Consider the following 23639-nt stretch of genomic DNA (forward strand, 5'->3'; position numbering starts at 1 on the left):
TCTGTAATCCCAGCTACTCAGGAAGCTGAGGCAGGAGAATTGCTTGAACTCGGGAGGCGGAGGTTGTGGCGAGCCGAGATCGCGCCATTGCACTCCAGCCTGGGCAACAAGAGCAAAACTCTGTCTCCAAAAAAAAAAAAGGAAAAAAGCATCTATTGAATATGTGCCAAGTGCCAGACACTAGGCTGAATGCATTGTATTCTTAGCTCATTTAATCCTCAAAGAGCCCTACATGGTAAGATTTTTTTCTTTTTACAACTTCAAGATATATAATTTGTATACTGTAAAACTCACTCACTTAAAGTGTACAATTCAGTGGCTTTCAGTAAATTCACAGAGTTGTGCATCCATCATAGTCAATTTTAGAACATTTCCATCACCCTGAAAAGAAATCTCACACCCCTTAACTATCACACCCTAATTCCTCATTTCCCCCAGCCCAAGGCAACCACTCATCTACTTTCAGTCCTATGAATTTGCCTATTCTAAACATTTCACATAAATGGAAACATACAGTATGTAGTCTGGCTTTGTTCATGTAGCATAATGTTTTCAAGGTTCATCCCTGTTTTAGCATGTATCAGTTCTTCATTCCTTTTTATTGCTGAGTAATATTCCATTGTGTGATATAAAACATTTTGTTTACTTATTGTTTGGTTGCCAGACATTCTAGTTGTTTCTACTTTTTGGCTATTATGAATACTGCAGCTGTGAACATTCAGGTACAAGTTTTTGGGTGGAAGATAGAAAATACGTTTTTATTTTCCTCGGGTATGTAACTTAGGCATGAACTTTCTGGGTCTTATAGCTAACTCTATATTTAACTGATTCTGGATAAGGTAGGAATTTTTATTTCCACCCAAGGATTGAGGAAACTGAGGCTCAGAGAAATTCAGATAACTACCCAAGATCACAGAACAGAGTGTGCTTAAACTCAGGTCCATCCAACACCAAAGTTCTATACCCTCTTGATTCTATGTACACATAAAATAGTACAGAAGTCTCTTTTACAACCCACCTCTTAAAATATTCATTTAGTGATTGCAGCGACCTTTGTTTAATCTGCTGTATCCAAAAAGTTATATTGGCTAGAAGAGGTTTGACACATAGTAAGTGCTCAATAAATACTTGTTCAATGAAAGAGAGGCTGAGTCAGTGTGGATGATATGAAGGTGAGTGACTAAAGTTGTGGGAAATCCTCCAAGATTCCTGTTGGGTCCAGAGTTGCATCAGACTTGGTGCCAAGATGATTTTTCAGGCTCTTGGAGCTGGCTCCAGCCACCCTGCAAGGGACACGCTCTTCCCTTGAAGCCAACCTTGAAAGGCCCTGCTGGTTCCTGGAATTCTGTGCCTGGGAGACAGCCTATTCATGGAAAGAAGTAGCTGCGTCCTCTGAGTTCATTCTCTAAAAAAGGAAACGACAGTCTGTGGGTAAGAAATGGATTAGAAACCTCAAGGCTTCGGCTTCTTTGGAATACATTTTTTGCCCAAGTGTATCAGCCAGGGCTATTCTGGGGCTGCTGTTCTGGGAGGGCAGCCCTGGAGCTTGGGGAAACTGCACGCCAGTGGGAGGAGGAAATCTTGTCTGGGAACCAAGACGAAGAGTTAAGAGCCGGGAGGGTCTGTGGATGGGGAGGACTGGTGACAGCCTGGACTCCAAGAGTGACCTCAGGGATTCAGGCAGACCCATGAAAGGGCTCAGATTCTGGGAAAGAGCCAGCTGCTCCCTCTGTTGATAGAGATTCTAAAAAAAACAGCAAGCACAGCTGTCAATGTTGCAAAATCTCATTGTGCCGAAATTGGATGGGTGGGAAGACAGTTGGACAGGAGGGGCTGGTTCTGGTCCTGACTGTGACTTGTGGCTTTGGCCAAGTCCTTGCACCCTCCCAGACTCAGTTTCCCTGTCTGTAAAAAGTTGGGTGTCCTTTCAAGTTCTGAGACTCTATGCTGGGGCTTAGCTCTCTTTCCGCCTCTCCTCTGTCCTCTTATTTTGAATTGAACTCACTAATCCACAAGCTTCCGTTCAAACTGAATAGAAATCCTGGACTTTATTGAGTTAGCATCTGGAGGCTCTTCTGGAATCACCTGCCTGCTACCCCAGGATTTCTGAAGAACCCTGTTTCCTGCCTCAACCCCTGCCCCATGCACCAATCCCCCTCCCCACACAGCCCCATTCACCCAAGAGCTGATGTCCCTCAAGAACCTCCTACTCAGCCCATTCAGACCAAATCACCCTTTCTCTCTCAGCCTTCTCCAGGCTCAGAGAATGGCACCTCTATCTGTCCCTCCACCCACCCAACCCAGAACACCAGGAGGAGCAAAACGAGACCCTGGTAGAAATGCAATCTCTTGCTCCCCTTTCTGGGCCTGGCTTCTCAACAGCTGAGTGACAGGTTGGGCTTGATGGTGTCTGAGTATGGTGACAAGCCTGAATGCCGATTTACTCCTGACTCTGCCATTAGCCTGCAGAGTGACCCTGGCCAAGTAAGTCATTGCTCTCTGTGGCCTCAGTCTCCCCATCAGTAATTGAAATGGACCAGATGAGTGGAAAGGCACTGGCATTGGGGGCAGGAAATCCGGCTTCACCTAATGACCAGTTCATCATGCAGCCCTGGGACAGTCCCTTCCCAGGTGGGCCACAGTTTTCCCTTCTGTCAGATGGGGAGGGTTGGCCTGCCTGCTCTCCAAGGTCCCCCTACCCCTGCCTCTGACATTTTGGGACTCTGGCACTAGGTTCCTTAGGTCATTTAACTAACAGTTCCAGGATGTGTTTATCTCCTCTCAATCACTGTAGAAGCTTCCAGATTGTTCTTTGGAACATTTGGAGGTCCCTTAACCACTGTGGCTTCCCAGGCAGCTGGAGAAAACTTGGCCTGCAGGAGCTTATATTCCATTATTTTAAATAGAAAAATTAATATTGTATTCACAGCCCATCTAAAAAGCCCAGCCAATTTGTCCGAATAGCAGTAAAACATCCGTAAACATCTATTTAACAAACTACTAAGGATTTCTACATAACATGAAGCCTTATAATCTCTATATAATACAAAGTATTGACCTCATTTGGTGTTATTGATACATAATGATACTGTACAGTAGTAGATGCATGTTACATTTTCTTTCGATGAACATGTACTATAATGTAAATTACACTGAAATGGTATATTAAACATGTGCTGACTACAAATGCCACTTAGCATAACAAAATACATAAATAAGCCAATTTGAAAATCACACTAATCAATAGAATAGTTTCCTCAGTGAGGTACAGGTGCAAGAGGAGGAGATGGTGGCTGTAAGTGGTAGGTGATATGCCTGAGGTTGGTCTGTGTCCACATCCCAGGAACTGGGGATACCCTTTCTTTTTGACATTTGAGATTCGGGAAGCAAATGACTCTGACTAATTATCTGAAGCCATAGATGAATCATTGGGTTAAAAGAAATCCAAGTGCACATCTGTTTGCTTTTCCTTTGCTTCCTTTGGGACCACGCTCTGGTCATTGCATTTTTTGCATACGACTAATCTGCTTGTGTTAAGAGCACACTCTCTTGTCATTATAGCTTGCCTGCCTGATGCAGGCATGGGTGATGGGCACATACATAACCAGCCTCATTCTGTGCACATGCCCCTGCCCTCAGTACTCTTCATCACTTCTGCATTTTCTGTTAATGAAGAGTGTTTCTAGGCCACCTAAGCTCACTCACTTTCTTCCCTGGTTTTACATTTTCCTAGAAGATATTTTCACTTATAATGTGAGGAAGATGCCAGCAAATGATGCCCAACACATTTGGACAATGCAATAAAGGGAGAAAGAGCTGAGACCAGACTGCGGTGCACACTACATAACGCTCGCCATAGCTCAGTCACAACATACGTGTTCTCACTGGCACACAAGTCGACCAGTCAGGCAGGTGTTCAATCAGGGCAGTGAATTACAGGTAATAACTTTGCAAGTCATCATCATGAGTATTCAGACAAAGAGAGTTCAAATATCAAGGAGTATCTGAATTTGACTGGTTATTTGTAATCCCCACAACTGCTGTTATTCCTGCTTCACAGATGGGGAAACTGAGATTCAGAGGGCTGAATTAACCAGAGTGGAAACAAGATCTGTCATACACTGTGTCCCCGTTCTTTCCGCCTCACAGCATGGCCCTGCACACATTGGGCTCTGCTTCTCCCCGACCCTATCCCCACTGGTCTAGATGGGGATTTTCTGTTACCCCCAATCTCTCCTTTGGCTCTCTTTTTCTCCCCTTACTAATCCCATGTCCCCCACCAGTCCCCTTTCTCTTCCTACCAAGCACAGATCATTAACACCTCCTTAGTCACATGCTACTTCGCCCTTAAAAAAGAAAAGGTATACCAGTTGGGTGTGGTGGCTCATGCCTGTAATCCCAGCACTTTGGGAGGCCAAGGTGGGTGGATCACTTGAGGTCAGGAGTTCAAGACCAGCCTGAGCAACATAACGAAACCCTGTCTCTACTAGAAGTAAAAAATTAGCCGGGCGTGGTGGCGGGCACCTATAATCCCAGCTACTCAGGAGGGTGAGGCAAGAGAATTGCTTGAAACGGCGGAGGGGCAGAGGTTGCAGTGAGCCGAGATCACACCACTTCACTCCAGCCTAGGCAAAGAGTGAAATTCTGTCTCAACAAAAAAATAAAAGAAAAAAAGGAAAAAAGGAAAAGGTATAAAGAAGGAATACGTAGCCAAGTGAATCCTGGCTTCCTCTTCTCCAATGCCTGCAAATGAGGTCACTGCTCCCTCAACCACCAAAATAAATATACAGCCATACAGCCTGCCCCCCAGCCCTCACAGGGCTCTGGGTAGAGTTCTGTGACCCCCTCCTTTGGTGACCGGGTGTCCACTGACAGTGCTGGGTTGGGCAGAACATACAATGGCCCTTGCTACATTGCCCTAGACAACCTCACTCACTGCTGTGACTTCAGTTACTACTTCTCAGCTGATAAATTTTCATATCCAGCCCAGAGCCTCCTCCTAAACTTCAAATCCATTATCCTGGATTTCCAGCATCATATGGTGTAACCTGATCACCCTCCTGCGGTTTCAGCACTCATTCTTGCTCCTTCCCTCTTTCAGGCTCCATATCTAATCAATAACCATGTCTGCTGATTTTGCTCTGGAAATATGTTTTCTATCCATTCATTGGCTCTCCATACCAAGACAGCCATCTCTGTTCCAGGTCCCTCATCTCCCCGCAACACCACTGCAATAACTTCCCTCCGGTCCCTGGCCTCCTCACTCCAGTTAATTCCCCTCATGGCAGCTACCCTGATCGTGCTGCCTCCTTTGCTTAGGATTCTTTAATTTGCCAGAAAACAAATCTGATTAAAGTTAGGCAAGAACTGATTTAATATTAGGACATAGGACTACCTCAGGTCACCATGAAAAGGGCAGGGATGAAAGCCAGGTTACATTGACTCAATACCACCAGAATTCTCACCTGAAGTTTTGTGTTTTTACTTTTCCTGGTATATTGGTTTCACTCTTTCCTAATTCATACCAATTCTCTCCTAGTTCATACTGTCACTTCCAATACCAGCTACCACCTTTCATTCTAGGTTTTAAAACTTCTGGGGACAATCACTTGAATGAAGTGCCCACCCCGGGACCAATAAACTGTGACCAGGCAGCGGGGTCATGTAGCAAAGAAATGACAATGGGGGCCCATCCCTGCATATCAGGGCCTTCCTAGAGATGCGGGAAACTGACCAAGGCAGGTAGTCATCCAGACTGATGAAGTCTACCACAAAGGACTCCTCATTCGTTTTAGTGCTGTCATCTTATTTTCTTAGTGGGGATTACATTGCCCCTTTGAGAATTTGATAAAAAGCATAGACTTTATTCCTAGAAAATAAGCATTCCACAAGATTTTGCATAAATTACAGGAGACATTTGGACTGTCTAAAGCCCAATCTACGGTCCTCAAATGAAGAGCTCCTGCTTTGGAATCAACGTCTTTGCCTGGCTTCCAAGGCCCAGCATGCTCTGCGCCCATCACTCTGCATTGGTCCCTTGTCCTGAGCACCTATTCTCTAGCCATGCCTGACTCCACATGTGGAAAGGGCTGCTCCACATTTTTGCTTGTGTTTCTCCACTGCACCACACACATTGAATTCATCCTGCAAAACTCTGTTCATGAATCAGCTCCTCCAGGAAATGTCCCTGATTCCAGCTGAGTTTCTAGATTCAAATTGCCTCCCATACCCACAAACCCCATTACAAATCATTCCTAGTAAGGTTTGAAAGTGTTCTGGAAACTGTCCAGGTAGTCATAGAAGCATAAAGCACACACATTGATGAAAAGCAATTCTTGGCCATCTCCCAGTATATATTATTATGATCCGGCAAAGTGGGCCAAATTCAGGCTGTTTTTGTATAGCTGGTGAACTAAGAATAATTTTTGTATTTTTGAATCATCAACAAAAATAATCAAAAGAATAATATCTTATGACATATAAAAATTATGTGAAATTCAAAAGCCAGTGTCCAAAAATAGCTTTACTGAACACAGCCACACTCGTTTAAGATTTCCATATTGTCTATGGCTTCCTTAGCACTACAAGAGCAAATTTGAGTCATTACAATAGAGACCATAAGGCCCACAAAGCCTAAAATATTTACCATCTGAACTTTTACAGAAAAGTTTTCTGATCTTTATTGTAGATACTCCAAAGAACTACCATATTTCATTGAAAGTAAGATGGCATCAATTGCATTACACCATTAGTTCATGTGCCACCAAGAAAGAAAGGATGCTGCCAATTAGGCCTTAACAATGAACCTCAGTATCAGAGATATTCAAATTTAGGGGGAAGATGCCTCTTTGGAATTGATTCTGTTGTTCTTGAATGCCTATCATGTGCCAGAAAATATGATGGTTATTTTATAATCATTTTCCTAATTAACAATTCCTGGTTATTTGTTACCCCAATTAAACATTTTCCAAGAGGAAAGAACCATTGTGCCTGTATCACAGAAGAGGAAACAGACTCCGAGGGGTTAAGTGACATGCCCAAGGCCACGGAGATGAGTCAGAGGTCTGATTCCACAGCCTGACTCTTTCCCACTTAACCAGGCTGCAGTGCCTTTCCAGATTCTCAATCCCTTCCCCAAACTCCGCGTTCCAGCTGTGATCAAGTGGGAACCTAAGGTTCTCTTGCCCCTGAGCCTGTACAAAAGGTCTTCCCTCCACTGCCATATCCCTTGCCCGCTCTTCCTTCCCATTGCTGCCAAGCCATCCCTTTCCTGAGGAGGCGTTCCCAAATCAGATGAGCACCTCTTTTTTGAGCTCTCCCCAAAAGTGTCAGTTTACCTTCCTGTTTCTCCATGACTAGCCTGGGTTCCTCAGAGACGGGAATGTTCTCCCTGCACCGGCACCAGTACCTGGTGCGGCGCCTCAGGCAAAGTGGGAACCCAGCGCTCACTGGCTGTGTGGATCAACGAGCAATGGGTGGAAGCTCACGGCAAGCAGAGAGGGTAAACATTTTTAAATTACACATTGTCCACTTGATCCCTGGTTCTTACAGCCAGCCTCAATCCTCTGCCTCCCACACTTTGCAGACCAGAAGGTGGGCACCGAGCACAGCAGTGCTTGAGGCCAGCACTTGGAAAACTCATTTCTCCCTGAGTCGCCTCATTTGGATGTCATCTCCCCAACACTGTTCTCCTGGTCCCAGGGACAAACTCTGCTCTCTACTTTTTCTGTCTCTCATCCACTTGCCCAGCAGCACCTCCTCTCTGGTCAGGCGTGGCCATTGTGACCGCAGGGCTGGTCACCATGCCGCTGACTGTTCGAACATTTCCTCTAATTCTCAGCCGTGCTCTCAGAGATCCCCCATTCTCCACTGACCCCCTGGTTGGGCTCTGAAGATGGAGGGTCACAGGTATCTCCTGCTCACACCACCAGCCCCCCTTCTTAAATTCCTAGAAAGTTCCCCTCTTCCCCAGAGAAAGGCAGCGTTGTTTATTCTTATGGAAATTTAAGCTTCAAGAGGGGATATAGAAGACTTAAAAAAGTCTATTATCTAATCTTGTAGATTGACCACTTCTTCAGCAGTCCAGTCACATCCTCGCTATGAGGAAGAAGAATCTATCAGTCAGGAATACTTTCAGCTATAATAACAGATAACTCAACTAGCAGTTGTTTAAATCAATATGAATGTATTTTTCTCAAGAACTCTAGAGGGAGGCATTTATTCCAGTTAGCTCAGCAGCTCAACGTTGCTAACAAGAGCTTATGATCTTCCATACTTCTGTTCCTGCCAGCCTTTTCTTTGGCCTTTCATCCTCACGCTGACATGATGGCTGCTACAGCTCCAGACATTCGAGGCAGAACGAAAGGGGAAGAGCTGGCATCAATCTACAGCTGTCCGTTTTATTGAAAAGCAAAAGCCTTCCCAGAAGCCTCCACCCACGGCCCCCCAGCAGACTTCCCCTTATTCTCATTGGTCAGAACTGAGTGACGTGACTACCCCTAGCTGCAAAAGGAAGAGGGTTGTTATACCTGACTAAGAATAATGATTCATTAGCTGGGCCGGAGAACGCAGATGCCCAAAACCGCCACGGAAGGAAAACAAGTATGAAAATAGGATAGCCAACTGTAGTGAGTACAGTGAAGAGGTTTGCTCATCCCGTTTCAACCCCTTCCCAGCATGCAAAGGCTGGAAAGTGAAAAACCGCGTTTTCCAGACTTGCTTGCAGCTAGCGTCACAAATGCAATTTTGGTCTCTCCAATCAGTTGCATATGAACAGGATTTTGAGTCTAGTGAAGAAACCGGCAGGATGAGGACATTTTGTGGGCGAGGGTCCAGCACTGCTTCCTTGCTGTCAAGGGCAGTCTTCCTGATTAGGATAGAAGCAGCAGCTCCCTGGGTGTGCCACCTCTGTGCTGGTATTGAGAGCTGTTTCTAGAGGCTCAGCTAGTGTCTGTGTCTTCGGCCCTCCGAGGGTGTGCGTCGTCTAAACCCCTTAATGAATCCCTTTTTTCTTTTTTTTTTTTTTTTGAGACCGAGTTTCACTTGTTGCCCAGGCTGGAGTACAGTGGCAGGATCTCGACTCACTGCAACCTCCACCTCCCAGGTTCAAGCGATTCTCCTGCCTCAGCCTCCCGAGTAGTTGGCATTACAAGCCACCCACCACCACGCCCAACTAATTCTTGTAATTTTAGTAATTTTAGTAGAGACAGGGTTTCACCATGTTGACCAGGTTTGTCTCGAACTCCTGACCTCAGGTGGCCTCCCAAAGTGCTGGGATTACAGGCATGAGCCACCGCGTCTGGCCAAATCCCTTTTTTCTTAAACACACCACTGAAGTGGACATTATTAGTTCCACTTCACAGATGAGTAAACAAAGGCTCCACTAGAAAAGCTAAATATCTTGTTTCAGGTAACCCTACAAATAGTGGCAAAACTAAAATTTAAACCAGGTCTGTCCAGTGCAAAAACCTATGTTCTCCCCTCCTGTACCCACCCAGCTGTCTTGACAGTCAAGGTGTGGAATAGGTTTTCCACTCCTGCAAAGGAGTTAAAGGTGTAGTTAGCAATAGAAGACACAGTAGATAACAGCCGTAAAAGGTAAGATTTCAGAGCTGCTATGAGAGTGTTATGGCAGGGCTCCCAAGAGTGTCTTGATCCTGTCCTCTTCTTATCATAGGGTTCTTGCCCAAGGCAGCTATAGGCCAGGAACAATGGCTGAATGGGAATTAGTAGCCTACTTTATTAGCATTTGAGTCAGTGCCTAATAACTGCCAAAATGATAAAAGTCTGAGGTAGATCATAAAACTTAGGCTTGAGGGCAAAGCGAGACTTTCTACCTGTCCCCAGTCTTGCAGGGGTCCAGTAGGCTCAGGTGAGTTCTGACCTTTAAGAAATAGTAATTTTGCTTAGTGCTATAACTGGGTTCAGTAAATGTCTCAGGCTCAGACAAAGCCCATCAATGGCTTATGGGGTTGAAGAGGTGAGCAGAGGCAGGTCTGATCACAAAGGAAGTCAGAGAACACGTCTATCTTACACAAACACTTTCAGGGAATTGAAAAAGAAGGAACACTTTCTAATTCATTTTATGGGGCCAAATCAACCTTAATACCAAAACCTGACAAGGACATTAGATGAGAGGAAAATTATAAGACCATTTCTTTCATGAATATAGATACAAATCCTAAACAAAATATTAGAAAAGTAGATATAGTACGCCATTGCACTTCAGCCTGGGCGACAAGAGCAAGACTTCGTCTCAAAACAACAAAAAAAGAAAATTAGATATAGTAATATATACATAAAAAGAATATTACATTACAACCAAGTTGGTTTTATTTCCAAAGTACAAGCTTGATCAAGCAACATGGGGTGGGTGTGGTGGCTCATGCCTATAATTTCAGTACTTTGGGAGGCCAAGGCAGGTGAATTGCTTGAGCCAGGAGTTCGAGACCAGCCTGGGCAACATGGAGAGATCCAGTTTCTACAAAAGAGACAAAAATCAGCTGGATGTGGTGGCATGTGTCTGTTGTCCCAGCTACTTGGGAGGCTGAAGTGAGAGCATCACCTGAGCCCAGGAGACTGAGGCTGCAGTGAGCCATGATTATGCCACTACACTCCAGCCTGGGCAACAGAGTGAGACCCTGTCTCAAATAAATAAATAAATAAATAAATAAATAAGCAACAGAAATCAGGGTTTGTCAGCCTCAGCACTATTTTTACCAGTGGAGGTTGTCCAGGTTCTTGGCGTCTTGAACAAAGAATTGGACAAAACACATAAACAAAGTGAAGAAAGAATGAAGAAATTTTATTGAAAATGAAAGTACACTCCACAGTGTGGGAGCGGGGCCCTGTTACAGAATTTTTGGGAGTTTAAATACCCTCTAGAGGATTCCATTGGTTAGTTGGTGTACGCCCTATATAAATGAAGAGGGTGAAGTAAAGTTACGTAGTCATTTACTCCGCATCTACCCTATGGAGAGGATATTTCCTGTTATAGCTGACGCGTGAATCTGCCTTATATTCCCTGCCTCCAGACCCTATTTTCCTGCCTCATTTCCTCTTTAAGAGATGTGATCCCCATAAATCTTCATGGGAGGCAGAGGGACCAATCGTCTTTTCTCTGTGACTGCTTCATGCTGGCTTGCGGCATAGTCCCTACCTGTTAAGGATGACGGAACTCTCCCTGCTCTGTCTAGTGGAGGCGGGGTAGCTTCTTGATGGTCAAGGGTGGTGTCTTCACCTGGAACTGGCTGGAACCTTCGTTGCATGATCATCTAAAGCTTGGTGGTCCCTAGGAGAGAAGAAATGAATTTGGCTAAAAGATTTAATGGGAACTTCAGGGGGTGGATACCTATGTTGCCAGGAATGTTTGTTACAGAGATTTGCAGGAGAAAAAACAAAACCTGGTCTGTTCTAGAATCTGTGTTTCCTTAAAGACTTAGCACAAGCAACTCCATTTTTGTTTGGTTTGGTCTGTTGGGGCTTAGTGCAGGAGCTTAGTCCAAAATAATAGCCTCCCAGAATTTTGTTTAAAAAATTCCCCCTTTTTGGTCAGGTTCTCACTTAGGTGAGAGTGTGACCAAAACTTAGGGCCTTAGCACCACTCTCAGTTACCATCATTTTGGGTTTCTGGTCTCAGCTCGTCATTCATGGATTATGGTGTATTCATGATTGTACACTTCTTTCATCTTTTGTCATTCCAGTTGAAGAGAGACCATACCACATTCTAGAGATGGCTGCATGCAAGCTTTTAAAGTCTTTGAGAGAATACAACACACCAGGGAGACTATTATTTTTACTATTGGGAGGATAATACCAAGAATTCAGAGTATGCTTCTTACCCAAGGTCCCCATAAACCAAACCTCCTAAAACCAAATAGATCAAAGGATGACTTAAAGAAGCAGTTTCATTGTTAATCCACTACAACTGAATTTCTATAATACCAGATGTTTTCTCCATAGGCCATGAGTGCCAGCAGCTGCACAGATACTTCTCTGTTCAGCTAATTCTATCGTAACTTTCACAAGGTAATTTAATTTGTGTCCTTTACAGTAGAATTTGTTATAGAGCCTATCATGAGGGATACATTTCTAATCATTGCTTCTTTTACATTATACCATGGAAAAAGGACCTAACAAATGATGCCCTTCTAGAAGAGTGAAGGCCTCCTGGCAATGTTCTTTTTAACCCATTATGTGGGTTAAGAGGAATGAACCAGTGTTTTGTTTCTGACTGATTATGAGGCAACATATGTACCATTAACGTTTCTTACCTACTTTGGGCCTTCATCTTTTATCTATCAAAGTATAAGGTTATTCATGTATAAACCTGGCTGCAAACTCCTTCACAAATAAAAGTACACCCCATAAGGGCACATAACAGACCTCTTTTCCACTTCTATTGTTCAGAGAGGCATAAGCAAGGGACATACTCATAGATGAGAGTTTCACAATAGTAGAAGTCTTAATCTGTGAACTTGGGAAAAGCTATTTACATCAACGATGCCATCCTCCTCTGGGTAGAAACCTCAAGGGTTCCAATGGGTGTACAGTTCCAAGAATATGGAGAGACCCTTCTCAGTTGTGAGATTATGAACCCAGAGTTCAAGGTCCCGAAATTTTGTTGTAGTGTGGATGGCAAGGACAGTTCTTTCTCCGATCTTCCCAAAAGATTCAAACCATAAAAAACTTTCTTTACCTAGTCAAAACACACTGTAGCATAATGATCTGCTGTTATAACATCAGCCCTCTTGTACGGGAAAGCTTTTATACAACCAGAAAACATGCATTGAAAATAACAATTGAATGAAATTCCTTTATAAAATGTTTAAATGGCCCCCCAGGTGACCAAATGTACCCGATGCTTTAACTGTTTTCCCAGGAATATGGGACTAAACATTGGTTACAAACTATTTTTGTAATTTGTAAGTTCCCACACTAATGTATTTAATTTGGATTATTTTATCTTTTCTGTGATGAGTCATGGAATGCAAGACTTTTAATAATAAAATCTTTAAGGACTCAGGAAAGACGAGGTGGTCATCCTGGTTCTCCAGAAGGCCATGCTTAATTAACATTAGACTCATATCCTCTTGAATACCAGTTGTTTTTCTAAATCATAGCACTGATAACTGATGGTTATCATAGGTAATTCGACTTAGACCGTGAAGTTTATTCAAATTGTATATTTAAACAATTTCAGTATCAGCTGGGTTAACATGAAAATCTGACAAACTATTTTCTTGGTATTTAATGAACTTTTTTTCTACTTGGGTTAGTAGCTTTATAGAAGGAAATTTGGTTATTGCTGTGGTTTACAATAACTTAACATAATAACCATAATTATAATTGATTGGTAGAATATACTTAGACATTAGAATTTTAGAAATCCCATACAATTTTGGAACATATATTAGTATTATTTACAAAAATATAACCTAAAGAAGATGGGACATCATTCTCGCAATCCCATGTACCTAAACATGTTAAATAATCCTGTTTACCTCCTTTCTAGATGTTTTCAGGGGCCCTCTGATCCATCTAAAAAGTCAGGCATTAGAAAGACAAATTTGAAACTAAATTATTTATTTTGCCAAAATGATGACTCAGAAATTTTAAACAAGCAAAATCCTTTTATAACCTCTGACAAAAAAACCCCACACATTTTACTGTCTTTACACACCTTGCACGTAAAACTGTTTCTAGTAGTCGTAATTGCATGTTATAATGGTGACTCTCAGCAATTTTAATTTTAATGTAAAACCTGATAAGTTATGTTAATTATGTACTAGGTGCTAATAAGGTCTGATTATTTCCAGCATAGCTAGGGGTGTGGCCAACTCCACATGTCCCCAGGCCTTACCTAGTTGTAAAGCAGGTGAGTTAAACAGTTTTCAAAAGCCAAAGAAGCAGCTCGGTGACCTTAAAGCATTTAGCAAACCTAATATTTGAACATAATTTGGACCACATATTTACATTTTGAAGACATTTGTATTCTACTAATAATCATTAAAAACATCTTTATTTCCCAAAAATTACTCGTCACATGAATTAAATAAAAGGCATTGCACTTTTTACTTTTCTGACAAAATATTTGATTTAAGCTCTTATTATTATTAAACCAATTAATTTAAAACCTTACAGAGGAAATAAACAGTGACTTGTACCTTTCATTTAATCAGTTTGCACAAAGAGAAAGAGATCAGAGACTGACTGGTAAGAAATTCTTACCCTTTTGCTGGCATGTCAGGTTTCTGGGCTCTCTCTCCTTGAGTGGCCCTGGAGACCCTGCTTGACTGGATGCAAACAAACACATTGCTATGAATTAAGAATATTCACAAATAATTTATAAATTTTGGAAAAAGTAGGCAAAGAGAGAGAAATATGTCTTAAATTCTATTTACAAGAGTATACTCAACACACTTAAAGTATCAAGAACCCTAAAATCCAAAAAGTTAGTTTAAGGTTAAAAGGCTAGTGTGCTCCATTAATTCCTGTGGACCTGACAAAGGTAGCTTAGGAATTTCAGATAGATGGAACAAAGAATGACTTGCTAGAAATGCATAGGAAACAAAAATAATTATTCACAGAACCAAATAAGAGCCCTCCACTAGAAACTAAAAAACATCATGGTGTTTTGTTTTGTTTGTTTGTTTGTTTGTTTGTTTGAGATGGAATCTTGCTCTGTCACACTGGCTGGAGTGCAGTGGCACGATCTCGGCTCACTGCAACCTCTGCCTCCTGGCTTCAAGCAATTCTCTGCCTCAGCTTCCCAAGTAGCTGGGATTACAGGCTCCTGCCACCATGCCCAGCTAATTTTTGTATTTTTAGTAGAGACAGGGTTTCATCATCTTGGCCAGGCTGGTCTTGAACTCCTGACCTCGTGATCCATCCACCTCAGCCTCCCAAAGTGCTGGGATTACAGGCATGACCCATCACACCAGGCTAAAAAACATCGTGGTTTTATATATATGCATACATAAGCAAAATCCAGAGGAGAATAAACAGCAAACAAATGAAAACTAGAAGCAAAAATTAATAAACAGGAAAACAACCCTAAATCTTTTCTATTTAATTTACTCTGGAAGCTACAGTGTTACCCAGAGCCCCCCCCCCACCAAAAAAAAAAAAAAAAAGAAAGAAAAAAAACCCACATCATACATCCTGTGCAATTAAGAAATTCACTTTAGGCACGTGATCAATAAGTACTCCAGCACTATCTACACAAAACAATAAACATAGCGTGAAGCAATGCAAACATGTATGTGAACTTGGCTCCACACTAAATCTGGCTTCATGCTTAACTATATTAAAAAACAAAAAAGAATTGCTGAACCGCTGATGCATTTTCTACAATACTTGTTATTTTATTTTAAGCAAGACGGAGAGCTTTAACTACAAAAATGTCAATTAGCCAAATGTCTCCAATTCTTTATCAAGTTTTAAAGAATATTTTATTTTTATTTATTTATTTATTTATTTTTGAGACGGAGTCTCGCTCTGTCGCCTGGGCTGGAGTGCAGTGGCCGGATCTCAGCTCACTGCAAGCTCCGCCTCCCGGGTTCACGCCATTCTCCTGCCTCAGCCTCCCGAGTAGCTGGGACTACAGGCGCCTGCCACCTCGCCCGGCTAGTTTTTTGTATTTTTTTAGTAGAGACGGGGTTTCACCGTGTCAGCCAGGATGGTCTCGATCTCCTGATCTCGTGATCCGCCCGTCTCGGCCTCCCAAAGTGCTGGGATTACAGGCTTGAGCCACCGCGCCCGGCCAAGAATATTTTATTATCTAAACTTTTTCCACATTTTTCTCCCATACTTAATGGTTCCTTACTACATTGTTTCATAAATGAACTTTTCAAATCTGTAATTTGAACTAACTTTTGGATAACTTCTGAATTAGACAAAATTATTCTTTTTCTCACTGATAACATAACCCTTTGGGCACATTTTGTATACAGAATTACGTGTTAACTAGAATTCTTATGCTAAAATTTTAGTGAAACCCTAAAAAGCAAGAAATCCTGAACTATCAGATATGGGCATTTATAGATAAGAATAATTCCACAAAATTTTAGAAACGTATTTCCCCATATCACAACCCTTTCATAATTGGAAATGACCCAGATATTAAATGAGCGTGAAAAATAACTAAGATTTTAATTTACACAAAAAGTTTACCTAAAACGTTTATCCCATTCAGTACTCAGTTCTTCCACTTTTAACAAGGGAGGCATGAGACATTAATTAACATATGTAAAATGAACATCGGTTTTGTCTGGAAAGGCAGGACAACTCAAAGCGGGGAGGGGGCTTGGGGCTTCCAGGTCACAGGTAGGTGTGAGGTGAAGGGTTGCATTCTTTTCTGATTAGCTTTCCAAAGGAGGAAATTAGATATGCATTTATCTTAGTGAGACTTTGAATAGAATGGGAGGCAGGTTCAAGCAGCTCCCACCCTAAATCTTCCCTTCAGCCTAGTAATTTTGGGGGGGCCCAAGATATTTTCCTTTTATAAATTACTCATGTTTGTCAAAAGAAAGCACACAAACCAAGATATTTTGTTTTGGCTGGGTTTATAGTTTTACAACCTTCCATGCCAAACACTGACATCTCAAAATATCTAGCAAAGACAAACATAAAATTCAGACAAAATGTATGCTGACAGTTCTGAAGGCATTTTTACTTTTAGTTCAATAATTTTTAAGCTAGCTTGTTTAGTAAAGTTATACTTAAGTCATGTGAACTTGAAAATTGCTTAGCCTTATTTACTTAATTTATAAGCACTCTTTTACTTATAAGCCAATTTGGTAGACACAACATAGAACAATAAGTGTACATACAAACAAGCACATATAGACATGCATACACACAAAAACAAAGATCCAATAGCTTGGAACCTTAGCCATGAGATAGTAATACAAAAGACATGTATACACACACACAAATGAAGATCCAATAGCTTGGAATCTTAGCCATGAGATAGCAATGTTGGGAATGAAGTTTTTGGTGGTGTAAAAGCCCAGTTAGCTCAGTCAGTAGAGCATGAGACTCTTAATCTCAGGGTCGTGGGTTCAAGCCCCACATTGGGTGCCAAATTTTTGGGAATTAAGTTTTCAGTGTCACACACACACACAAAAAAAGAATTAATGCAGGAACAAATTATCTCTCAGCAAGGCGAGCTTTACTTTCTGCAGAAAGGGTGCTACTCAATAGCTGTCCAGCCACAAGAGTACACCTAACAAAGGAGACAGAGTTATTTATAACCTGATGTGTTTACCCTACTACTGTGTCCAGTTTCCATGGGCTGGAATAGGACCTCACATTTTACAATTTACCCGATTGGCTGTTAGCTTAAAGCTTTCTTATTAGGTAAGGGGAACAGAACAAAGAAAGAAAAGAAAGTTGTCCAGGGATAGTTAAGGAAGCATCTCCAAACAAGGAGTGGTATGCACTATGGGCTGGGGCTTGACTAGTTCTGTCCAGGCATGCTGGAGCAAGCTAGGACAGCTGATTTGGTATATATATATACACACACACACACATATATACATACACATGCACATATACACACACACACACACACATATACACACTAATAGAGGATAACAATCTTATAGTAAGAAATTGTGACTTTTTATAATCTTTGAAGAAGAACTTTCCCATTTCTCACAGCAATACAAAGACATGTATATACACACACAAACAAAGATCCAATAGCTTGGAACCTTAGCCATGAGACAGTAATAAAAGCTTGTCAGTTTTACTTTGTTTGCACCAATAGCTAATCCAATGAAGGCTGTGAACTAAAATTTCAGGTAAGGCAGTCTCCATGGTAATTTGATATTTAAAGGCCAAATTTCCCCAGACTCCAAAGAGCACTGGGGCTCCAAACAGCACCAAAGGAGAGTGTCACACATTAACCAGGTTCCCTGCTTAGAACAGCAGCACAAAAGCCTGGATACATGCAATGCCATTCCACGTTCCCATTCAATGGTAAACTCCAGATTCCAAACAATGTTGGGGCTAAACAGCATTGCAACTGTGAGAGAAAATTATAAGAAGGGCTTATTACTAGACCTCAGAACCTCTGCTGAGAGCATCCCCTTCAGGGAGGTTGAGGTCTCTAGGATCCCCTGGAGTGTCTGTCCCCCTGTGGGGTCCAATCTTAGAGTATTAGAAGTCTCTGACCTTAGGTAGGTACCGGTGCCACTTTGCATGCTTTCCCTCCAGAGCCTACTATGAGCTTTCCCTCGGTACCTGGGTGTAATCCCCGACTTTTAGCATCCTTATAATTTGTTAAGACCATGCTTTCCCATGCTTCCTATCCCATGAACTTTAATGATAGGAACTGGAGGCTGGGTAGGTTTCTTCTGCTTTAGCCAGTTGAATAGGGGAAGGAAAGAATTTAGCATAAAAAAATGGTTTAAGTCACCTGAAACATGCGAGTTTGCTCTGAGCTGGGTCACATGTAGGGACCAGGGACTACACACAGAAAAGATTTTTTAAAAAAGAGTCTTTTCCCCTTCCAGTTAGGGCAGTTATTCCCATTCACTCCTTGGCTTTCAGGCAATACCAGGGAGTGACGCCAGTCAATTGCCCTCAATTTCCAAGGAGCTACTAGGAAACAGTGGCTGAAAGACTGAAAAAGAAAGAAAGGGGGAAGAAAAAAAAAAAAACCCTGGTCCCTTAAGTGAACCGGTCAGTAGCAGTTAGGCACCTCCACATGGGAACCCCTTAGTTTCACCAACCATGGCCAGAAACCTGCAGTTGCTTCTGTGTTTAGGCATTGCCCGCCAAGGGTCTTGAATTGGAAAGGAAAAGAGAGAGACAGAGACGGATTCCCCTGTATGGAGCAGAAAGGAAAGGGGAAAGAAAAAAAATAAACCCCAAACTTTGGACCTAACTTCTCCTGGAAGTTCTCCAGGCTGGCTCGCTAAAATATGTTACCAGTGGAGGGTGTCCAGGTTCTTGACATCTTAAACAAAGAATTGAACAAAACACACAAACAAAGCAAGGAAAGAATGAAGAAATTTACTGAAAATGTAAGTTTACTCCACAGTGTGGCAGTGGGCCTGAGCATAGGGGCTCAGGGGCCCATTACAGAATTTTTGGCAGTTTAAATACCCTCGAGAGGATCTCATTGGTTACTTGGTTTATGCCCTATGTAAATGAAGAGGAGGAAGTAAAGTTACAAAGTTATTTACTTGGCATACACCCTATGGAGAGGATATTTCCTGCCATAGCTGAAGTGTGAATCAGCCTTATGTTCCCTGGCTCCAGACCTATTTTTCTGCCTCACTATTGGATCATTCTTTGCTGTGGAGGGCAGTTTCTGTGCATTATAGAATGTTTAACAACACCCCTGGCTTCTATGCACTAAATACCAATAACACACACACACACACACACACACACACACACCCCCAACTGAGTTAATAAAGAATGTCTCCAGAAATTGCCAAATGTCCCCTAGAGAGAAAAATTAACATCAGTTGAGAACCACTGATGAAAGCACTGATGATTAGCTCATTAACAGAAAAAGTAGAAAAATCTATAAGATTATCTTACCAGATGGAGGAAAAGCATTTGATAACATTCAACACTGATTTATGATTTTTAAAGAATTAGCAGTCTAGAATAAGAGGAAACATTTAATCTGATAAAAGGTACCTACTTTTAAGCAAACATTTTAAATGTCTGTAAGCAAATATTTTATATAATAGTGAAATACTGAAAGTTTTCCCACTGAGATCAGGAAAGAGACAAGGCTGTCTACTGGCATTGATTGTATTACATTTTATTGGAGATGCTCACCAGTGCAATAAGGTAAGGAAAAGAAATAAAAACAGGAAGAAATAGGACTGTGATTATTTGCATATGATTGTCTACATAGCAAATCCAAAAGCATCTATAGATGAAGTTAGCAAGTTTACCATATACAACTTCAATAAACAAAAGTCAACTTTTTGAAATAAACTCCTAATAAACAATCAGACAATAAAAGTAATGGGGACTATAATTACCTACGTCCTTTCCACCTCACTGGGCTGCTGTGAGGGTCAGATTGGATCATTCCAGGTTAAAATGCTCTGAACATCAGTGCTTCTGAGGACAGAAGGGAGAGATCCCCACATCTTAGAGTCCTGGGGAAGAAACCTGGGGCTGGGACTTGAAGGATAGAAAGCAAGGAGGAACAGAAACCTCCAAATTCCAGCTCTGCTTGTCTCTCCAGCCTCCTCCCCACAGCCCCCACCTCACACTCCATGACTCTGCATGTTGTTTCCTTACCTGTCCTGTCTGTGCCAGCCAGGAACTTTCCTGATGTGTCTTTGCGCACATCATTCCTCCTGCCCAGAATGCCTTTCCCTCCTCCTTATCCAGAGAACTCTTATTCACTCTTCAAGACCTGACTCAGATGTCCCCATTTTGGTGAACACTTACCCACCTTTCCCAGGCAGACTTAGGTATCCTTCAAGTTTCCCCATGATGAGCCCCTCAGTTCAGCAAGCATGCATTTCATGGCTCCTGGGCAAGGGTGAGATTCAGATGAAGCAGACAGTCTCTCTCCCCATAGGCCACTCTCCAAGCCTCCATGCTCTCCTTCTTCCTTTGTTGGCTGGCCAAATGCAGAGGACCAGGGGCGGGGCGGGGGGCACTCTGAGCCCTTGGAAGGTGGCAAAGGTGGCAAGGCCACTAGATGGAAAGATCCTGGGTCCTTGAGTGACTGTGTGGAACAGGATTCTCCCCACCCACCATACCTGATTTTCATTAAACTGTGATGTGAGTGAGAAATCTCCAGTGTGGTAAGCGTTGAGAGTGGAGGTTATTTGTTAGAGCAGGCAGTGTATTTACTCTAATACTCCTGGTGACTGTCCTGACTCCAAGACCAGACAGATTAGAGTGAGGAGTGAACTGAGAGACAGCCGAGGGCCTAGCAGACTTGGGCCAGCAGACGAAGAGGTCAGAAGAGAATGCCCATCAAGGGTGCTGGGGTCTTAGAAGCTTCTCCACAACAGAGATGACCTTGCATGAATTACTTCCCCACAATGAGACTCTGTATCCTCATCAGCCAAATGGGGGTGAGCGTACCTACCTTGTATGAATATTAAGAGCTTCATGAATTACATATGTAAAGTGCTCCAGATATCATTCTCCCTTATTAATGTTTGTGTCCCTCACTGTCTATTGCATCTCTACCAAGAGGGCAAAGTAAGACAACTGGAAGAGACACAGGACAGGCTACACCTACATACCAGTTATTATGTAATGGGCACTGCTCTAACCACTTTACAAAATAAACTCATTTAATTCTCAGAGCAACCCATTTTACAGATGGGAAAACTGAGGCACAGTAAAGTTAAGTCACTCAACCAAGTTGACATAGCTTTAAGAAGTAGAACTGGGAATTGAACCCAGTGTGGCTTCAGAGCACGTGCTCATGGCCACAATACTATACTTCCCAGTGGGGAGATCCTGTTGGAAAAAGACAGAGAGAGCTGCCGATACCAGGCATCTGAGAACCACCACAGCCAAACCTGACTTCCAGCCATTCTCTGGCTGAGCAGAAATCGAGGAAAAGCCAGGCTCACTTGGTGTCTCTCTCCTAAGAAGAAAAACCAGACTAAACCTTGTGCACAGAGGCAAACCCTTCCAGGGAACTTTATTCAAGGAGAAGAACATCACGTAGTTCCCATCCAGGAGGCCCTGAGTCATCAAGTGAACAGTGACTCCTAATATGGTTTTGCAAAGGCCTAGACCTGCAGGAAACTGTGACATTTGGAAGCACTTGGACTCTGCTTTCTTGTAAATTCCCATGTTGGAGTTCAAACTGGGGCCTCCATTTACCAGGACCAGCCAACCTAATGCCGAGGTGTTAACAGATCCTGGCCAGGTATCAGGAGTCCTGTTCTGTCTTGGAGAGCTGAAGTCAGGACACTCAGGATGTGATCCTAGACAGCCCATGCATTGACTGTGAGACCTAAGGGACATCACTCACGATCCTATGCCCAGGGAGGACCCATTCTCAAGGGAGACTCCTACAGGCTGCAGGCACCTGAGACAGCCACAGCATCACCTTTATCTCTCCCTTCCCTGCAGTGTGCATGGGGACAGGTGGGGAGTGTGAGCTCTGTAAATGTGGCTGGAGGAATCCAACCAAGGTGGCAGTGCAGGGCTGGGTTCTGGAGGCTCTGATAAAAACATTTTATTAATAAAATACAGTAGTGTTCCTGGACCCCACCACTTATCCAAAGTTAGCCTTTGGCTCAGGGGTTTCCTCAGTATTGTCCTTTTGTGGTCTCCAGAAAGATGTTGCAGGAAAGGGGTCCCAATCCAGGCCCCAAGAAAGGGTTCTTGGATCTTGTGCAAGAACAAATTTGGGACGAGTCCATAGAGTAAAGTGAAAGCAAATTTATTAAGAAAGCAAAGGAATAAAGAATGGCTACTCCACTGACAGAGCAGTCCCTCAAGGGCTGCTGGTTACCCATTTTTATAGTTATTTCTTGATGATATACTAAACAAAGGGTGGATTATTCATGCCTTCCCTTTTTAGACCATATAGGGTAACTTCCTGACGTTACCATTGCATTTGTAAACTGTCATGGTGCTGGTGGGAGTGTAGCAGTGAGGCCGACCAGAGGTCACTCTCGTGGCCATATTGATTTTGGTGGGTTTGGCCAGCTTCTTTACTGCAACCTGTTGTTGCAAGGTCTTTATGACCTGTATCTTGTGCTGACCTCTTATCTCACCCTGTGACTTAGAATGCCTAACCATCTGGGAATGCAGCCCAATAGGTTTCAGCCTAATTTTACCCAGCTCCTATTCAAGATGGAGTTGCTCTGGTTCAAACGCTTCTGACAGTACTGCTTCTGTTTGCTCTTACTTACCCCACGAACTCTATGATTTTTTTTCTCACATGTAGCTTAACTCAGGACAAGGGAGGAATGATTATTATCCCCATTTCCCACTTGAAGAAAACTGAGGTTCTGAGAGGTTAAATTGAAACCACTTTTGCAAAATTATGACTGAGGAAATTACGACAGTGAAAGAAGTCTGACCTAACCGACTCCATCTTGCTTCTAACCTTTAAGCTGTCCTTGTTCATTCCTGGGCGTAGGCCGAACTAACTTTGGGAAGGAATTCAGCCCATGGTTTGACTCTGACACAAAATCGATAGTAGCCCTTTCCAGAAAAGACCTCCTTCTCACCTGAGGACCAGTCTGCCTGTGCAGGACTAACAAATTAGCTATAAGATTAGAAATTACCGGGCCAGGAGCGGTGGCTCATGCCTGTAATCCCAGCACTTTGGGAGGCCGAGGCGGGCGCATCACAAGGTCAGAAGATTGAGACCATCCTGGCTAACATGATGAAACTTCGTCTCTACTAAAAATACAAACAAAATTAGCCAGGGTGGTGGACTACGGACTACTCCCGTAGTCCCAGCTACTCGGGAGGCTGAGGCAGGAGAATGGCGTGAACCCGGGAGGCAGAGCCTGAAGTGAGCCAAGATAGCGCCACTGCACTCCAGCCTGGGCGACAAAGTGAGACTCTGTTTCAAAATAAATAAATAAATAAAGGATTAGAAGTTACCGGTTAGGGAGTCATGCAGCCTCTGACTCCAACAGTCTGAACCTCCCCAAATTGCTCCT

The 23639-nt window shown here is 42.8% G+C and overlaps 1 non-coding gene across 1 annotated transcript; it reads left to right on the forward strand.

Moving 5' to 3' along the window:
* Window positions 1-17009: 17009 nt before the first annotated feature.
* Window positions 17010-17082, forward strand: TRNAK-CUU (transfer RNA lysine (anticodon CUU)). Its single transcript has one exon. It is a non-coding gene; the product is annotated as a tRNA-Lys (tRNA).
* Window positions 17083-23639: the final 6557 nt, after the last annotated feature.

The sequence above is a fragment of the Macaca nemestrina genome, chromosome 1 (genome assembly GCF_043159975.1).
Source record: "Macaca nemestrina isolate mMacNem1 chromosome 1, mMacNem.hap1, whole genome shotgun sequence".
NCBI lineage: Eukaryota > Metazoa > Chordata > Mammalia > Primates > Cercopithecidae > Macaca > Macaca nemestrina.